Raw genomic sequence first — 6,590 nt, forward strand, 5'->3', positions numbered from 1 at the left:
TTCGAAAACTGCATAACCATTTAATATCCGCCTGACTGAGATTTACAAGATGACCATAGCTTGCTTCATACCAACAATCTTCGTGGGATCGACCCTTACTCACGTAAGGTTTTATTACTTGGACGACCCAGTGCACTTGCTGGTTAGTTGTATCGAAGTTGTGACAAATTATGAATTAAGATTTGAGCACCAAGTTTTTGGAGCCATTATCAGGGATAACAATTTTGTGCACCATGTGCTAGTCTAAGTTTCCTGTTGTCATTTTCATCCTGCTTAAATGTATGCTTGTCCTTTAAGTTAAATAAAAGAAAATGTTATGAAAAACCAGAGTGGAGTTCATCTTGTGGAGTAAGTTCTCAATCTTTGTGGTGTGGTAACTGGTTAGCTAAGTTGGTTCACTAACAAGGTACATAGGCAACTAGATGTTCTGAATCCTATGCTTGAAGTACATTCTATGAGACTAGTCAAATAACAAGGTCCTAATAAGAAAAAGAAAAAGAACAGTGAGAGTTGGAAAAAAGAAAAAAAAAGAATAAGAAATAAGGCTAGGCACCAAGGGTTTAAATCTTGAGGGATGTGTCTGTGGTGTTCCTGTGCCAAGGATCTGCTTGGATGAATAAGTTCTCAGGAGTGCTTCATCACTTGGTATCTTGGGTTAACTAACCCGGGATTATCAACTGAAAATCCACTATCAAGAGCAACCTTGCTACAGAACATTTAGTAACCCAAAGAGGTACTGGACACCATGGCCTCAAGGAAAGAAAATAACAAACCATATGCCTGTGGTGTGCATGTATGAGGGATAGAGACTTGAGGGAGTAAGTCCTTAGGGGTGTTTCAACACCTAGCACCTTGAACCAACTGGTTCGGGAGTGTTGGCTGAAAGCTTATCTTAAAGAGTCGCCCCCTCACAGAGCACTTAGCCTAAGAATGCAATAAACCATGAAAAGAAAGGGAAGATCAAGGAATAAAGATCTCATAGGATGCAATCAAGCAAATGTTCAGAAGCATGACAAGGACCTGGAAACCAGTAAAGGAATGAACCTAAGTTGCTATACATGAAACCCCATAAACAAAGAACTTTACTTCTATAATAAGAACTTGTTTCTCTTGTTCTTTCATTCATCATTCTTATGTCTCAGTACTTGCTTAGGGACAAGTGATGAGCAAATAATTTATACGCTTTTTGGCATTGTTTTTACATAGTTTTCAGTATGATTTAGTTTGTTTTTAGTATATTTTTATTAGTTTTTAATTAAAAATACAGTAGTACTTTGCATTAATCTTTGAGGAACAGCAGAGCTCCACACCTTAATCTATGGTGTGTAGAAACTCTACCGTTGAAAATACATAAGTGATGAAAGTTCAGGCATGGCCGAATGGCCAGCCCCCAAATGTGATCTAAAGGATGAAACTCAAGATAATCCAAAAGATGTAAACATAATAGTAAAAAGTCCTATTTATACTAAACTAGTTACTAGGGTTTGCAGAATTGAGTAAATGATGCAGAAATCCACTTATGGGGCCCACTTGGTGTGTGCTTGGGCTGAGCATTGAGCTTTACACGTGTAGAGGCTTCTCTTGGAGTTTAACGCCAATTTGTAACCTGTTTCTGGCGTTTGACTCCAAAATGCAGCATGGAACTGGCGTTCAACGCCAGTTTACGTCGTCTATCCTTAATCAAAGTATGGACTATTATATATTGCTGGAAAGCCCTGGATGTCTACTTTCAACGCCATTCGGCCATGCCTGAACCTTCATCACTTATGTATTTTCAACGATAGAGTTTCTACACACCATAGATTAAGGTGTGGAGCTCTGCTGTTCCTCAAAGATTAATGCAAAGTACTACTGTTTTTCTATTCAATTCAAATTATTCCGCTTCTAAGATATTCATTCGCACTTCAATATGATGGATGTGATGATCGTGACAGTCATCATCATTCTCAACTTATGTGCGCGTGCCTGACAACCACTTCCGTTCTACCTTAGATTGAATGGATATCTCTTGGATATCTAATACAGGGGACCGAGTCCGAGTTATTAGTGTCTTCGTGGTATAAGTTAGAACCCATGGACGGCCATTCTTGAGAATCCGGAAAGTCTAAACCTTGTCTGTGGTATTCCGAGTAGGAATCAGGGATTGAATGACTGCGACGAGCTTCAAACTCGCGAGTGCTGGCGTAGTGACAGACGCAAAAGGATCAATGGATCCTATTCCAGTATGATCGATAACCGACAGATGATTAGCAATGCAGTGACAGTGCATTGGACCATTTTCACTGAGAGGACAGGTGGCCATTGACAATGGTGATGCCTAACATACAGCTTGCCATGGAAAGGAGTAGGAAGGATTGGATGAAGACAGCAGGAAAGCAGAGGTTCAGAGGGACGAAGCATCTCTATACGCTTATCTGAAATTCTCACCAATGAATTACATAAGTACCACTATCATATTTTATATTTTATTTATCTTTTACTTATCAATTCATAAAATCAGTTGAATCTGCCTGACTGAGATTTACAAGGTGACTATAGCTTGCTTCAAGCCGACAATCTCCGTGGGATCGACCCTTACTCACATAAGGTTTATTACTTGGACGACCCAGTGCACTTGCTGGTTAGTTGTACGAAGTTGTGAAACAAAATTAAGAATATGAACGTGCGTATTGAGTTTTTAGCGCCGTTACCAAGGAAGGAATGATCACGATTTCGCACACCAAGTTTTTGGCGCTGTTGCGGGGGATTGTTCGAGTTTGGACAACTGACGGTTCATCTTGTTGCTCAGATTTGGTAACTTTATTTTAATTTTAAGCTTTTTACTTCTTATTTTCGAAAGATACAAAAAAATTTTTTCTTCTTTTTCATTTTTCCAATTAATTTTCGAAAAATAAAAAAAAAATTTACAAAATTATAAAATCAAAAATAATTTTTGTGTTTCTTGCTTGAGTCTAGAGTCAACTTTTAAGTTTGGTGTCATTTGCATTTTTTTTAATTTTCTAAAAAAAAAAAATTTATTTCAAGAATTTCATGCATTGCATTCTTCATGATCTTCAAGTTGTTCTTGGCCAGTCTTCTTGTTTAATCTTCATATTTTCTTGTTTTGTGTCTTTTCTTGTTTTTCATATGCATTCTTGAATCATTAATGTCTAAAGAATAAGAATTTTTAAGTTTGGTGTCTTGCATGTTTTTTTTCTTGAAAATTTTTCAAAAATAAGTTCTTGATGTTCATCTTGACATTCAAAGTGTTCTTGGTGTTCATCTTGACATTTATAGTGTTCTTGCATGCATCACATGTTTTGATCCAAAATTTTCATGAATTGAGTCTTTTTGTTATTTTTCTCTTTCATCATTAAAAAATTCAAAAAAAAATATCTTTCCCTTTTTCTTCTCATCACATTCAAAAATTTGAGTTGACTTTTTCAAAAATTTTTAAAATTCAATTGTTTCTTATGGGTGAAATCAAATTTTCAATTTAAAAATCTTATCTTTTTCAAATCTTTTTCAAAAATCAAATCTTTTTCATTTTTCTTTCTTAATTTTCGAAAATTCCAAAATGATTTTCAAAAATCTTTTTCTTATTTTATTTCATATTTTTGAAATTAATACTAACCATTAATGTGATTGATTCAAAAAGTTTTTAAGTTGTTACTTGCCTATTAAGAAAGGTTCAATCTTTAAATTTTAAAATCATATCTTTTTGTTTCTTGTTAGTCAAGTAATCAAATTTAGTTTTCAAAATTAAATCTTTTCAATTCCTTATCATATCTTTTTCAATCTCAATCATATCTTTTTCAATTTCAATCATATCTTTTTCAAAACTGCCCAACTAACTCTCTACCTTTAATTTTCGAAAATTCCTTCCCTCTTTTTCAAAATTTCATTTTAATTAACTAATTGTTTTAATTTTAATTTTAATTTTCGAATTTTAAATTTAAATTTAAAATATTTTTAGTTTATTTTGTTAAATTTTCGAATTATTCTCTCATCTCTAATCTCCTTCTATTTATTTATTCATCCATTAACACTTCTATCCTTAACCCTGTGTTTGGATTCTCATCTTTTCCTTCTTCTATTCTTCTCTTCTTATACTGACATAAAGGAATCTCTATACTGTGACATAGAGGATTCTATATTTTCTTTTGTGTTTTCTTCTTTTTCATATGAGCAGGAACAAGGATAAGAACATTTTTGTTAAAGCTGATCCTGAACCTGAAAGGACTTTGAAGAGGAAGCTAAGGGAAGCTAAAGCACAACTCTCTGGAGAAAATCTGACAAAAATTTTCGAAAAAGAAGAAGACATGGCCGAAAATAATAACAATGCAAGGAAGATGCTTGGTGACTTTACTGCACCAAATTCCAATTTACATGGAAGAAGCATCTCAATCCCAGCCATTGGAGCAAACAATTTTAAGCTTAAATCTCACTTAGTTTCTCTGATGCAACAGAACTGCAAGTTTCATAGACTTTCATCTGAAGATCCTTTTCAGTTCCTGACTGAATTCTTGCAGATCTGTGATACTGTTAAGACCAATGGGGTTGATCCCGAGGTCTACAGGCTTATGATTTTCCCGTTTACTGTAAGAGACAGAGCTAGAGTATGGTTCGACTCTCAACCTAAAGATAGCCTGAACTCTTGGGATAAGCTGGTCATGGCTTTCTTAGCCAAGTTCTTTCCTCCTCAAAAGCTTAGTAAGCTTAGAGTGGATGTTCAAACCTTCAGACAGAAAGAAGGTGAATCCCTCTATGAAGCTTGGGAGAGATATAAGCAACTGACCAAAAAGTGTCCTTCTGACATGCTTTCAGAATGGACCATTCTGGATATATTCTATGATGGTCTATCTGAACTATCAAAGTTGTCATTTGACCATTCTGCAGGTGGATCCATTCACCTAAAGAAAACGCCTGCAGAAGCTCAAGAACTCATTGACATGGTTGCTAATAACCAGTTCATGTACACTTCTGAGAGGAATCCTGTAAGTAATGGGATGCCTCAGAAGAAGGGAGTTCTTGAAATTGATACTCTGAATGCCATATTGGCTCAGAATAAAATATTGACTCAGCAAGTCAATATGATTTCTCAGAGTCTGAATGAAATGCAAGCTGCATCCAACAGTACTCAAGAGGCATCTTCTGAGGAAGAAGCTTATGATCCTGAGAACCCTGCAATAGCAGAGGTGAATTACATGGGTGAACCCTATGGAAACACCTATAATACCTCATGGAGAAATCATCCAAATCTCTCATGGAAGGATCAAAAGCCTGAACAAGGCTTTAATAATGGTGGAAGAAACAGGTTTAGCAATAGTAAACCTTTTCCATCATCCACTTAGCAACAGACAGAGAACGTTGAGAAGAATCCATCTAACTTAGCAAATATAGTCTCTGATCTATCTAAGGCCACTTTAAGTTTCATGAATGAAATAAGGTCCTCCATTAGAAAACTGGAGGCACAAGTGGGCCAGCTGAGTAAATGGGTCACTGAAACACCTCCTAGTACTCTCCCAAGCAATACAGAAGAGAATCCAAAGAGAGAGTGCAAGGCCATTGGTATAACCAAATTGGCTGAACCTACAAAGGAGGGAGAGGACGTGAATCCTAGTGAGGAAGACCTCCTGGGACGTCCAGTGATCAATAAGGAGTTTTCCTCTGAGGAACCAAAGGAATCTGGGACTCATCTGGAGACCATAGAGATTCCATTAAACCTCCTTATGCCATTCATGAGCTCTGATGAATATTCTTCTTCTGAAGAGAATGAAGATGTTACTGAAGAGCAAGTTGCCAAGTACCTTGATGCAATCATGAAAATGAATGCCAAATTTTTTGGTAATGAGACTTGGGAAGACGAACCTCCCTTGCTCATCACTGAACTAAGTGATCTGGATCAACTGAGATTGCCTCAGAATAAACAGGATTCTAGAAAATTCTTAATACCTTGTAATAGGCAACATGACCTTTGAGAAGGCTCTATGTGACCTTGGGTCAGGGATAAACCTCATGCCCCTCTCTGTAATGGAAAAACTGAGAATCTTTGAGGTACAAGCTGCTAGAATCTCATTAGAGATGGCAGACAACTAAAGAAAACAAGCTTATGGACTAGTAGAGGACGTGTTAGTAAAGGTTGAAGGCCTTTACATCCCTGCTGATTTCATAATCTTAGACATTGGGAAGGATGAGGATGAATCCATCATCCTTGGAAGACCCTTCCTAGCCACAGCTAGAGCTGTGATTGATGTGGACAGAGGAGAATTGATCCTTCAACTGAATGAGGACTACCTTGTGTTTAAAACTCAAGGATCTCCTTCTGTAACCATGGAGAGGAAGCATGAAAAGATTCTCTCACTGCAGAGTCAATCAAAGCCCCCACAGTCAAACTCTAAGTTTGGTGTTGGGAGGCCACAACCAAACTCTAAGTTTGGTGTTGAACCCCCACATTCAAACTCTAAGTTTGGTATTGATAGGTTCCAACCTTGCTCTGATTATCTGTGAGGTTCCATGGAAGCTCACTGTCAAGCTATTGACATTAAAGAAGCGCTTGTTGGGAGGCAACCCAATGTTATTTAATCATTTTTATTTTATTTTCTCTTTGT

The 6,590-nt window shown here is 36.7% G+C and overlaps 1 non-coding gene across 1 annotated transcript; it reads right to left on the bottom strand.

Annotated features, from left to right (window-relative positions):
- Positions 1-4,694: 4,694 nt before the first annotated feature.
- On the bottom strand, positions 4,695-4,802 carry LOC112787649 (small nucleolar RNA R71). Its single transcript, XR_003195050.1, has one exon. It is a non-coding gene; the product is annotated as a small nucleolar RNA R71 (small nucleolar RNA).
- Between the last annotated feature and the right edge of the window lie 1,788 nt (positions 4,803-6,590).

Source organism: Arachis hypogaea, chromosome 20 (genome assembly GCF_003086295.3).
Source record: "Arachis hypogaea cultivar Tifrunner chromosome 20, arahy.Tifrunner.gnm2.J5K5, whole genome shotgun sequence".
Classification (NCBI taxonomy): Eukaryota; Viridiplantae; Streptophyta; class Magnoliopsida; order Fabales; family Fabaceae; genus Arachis; species Arachis hypogaea.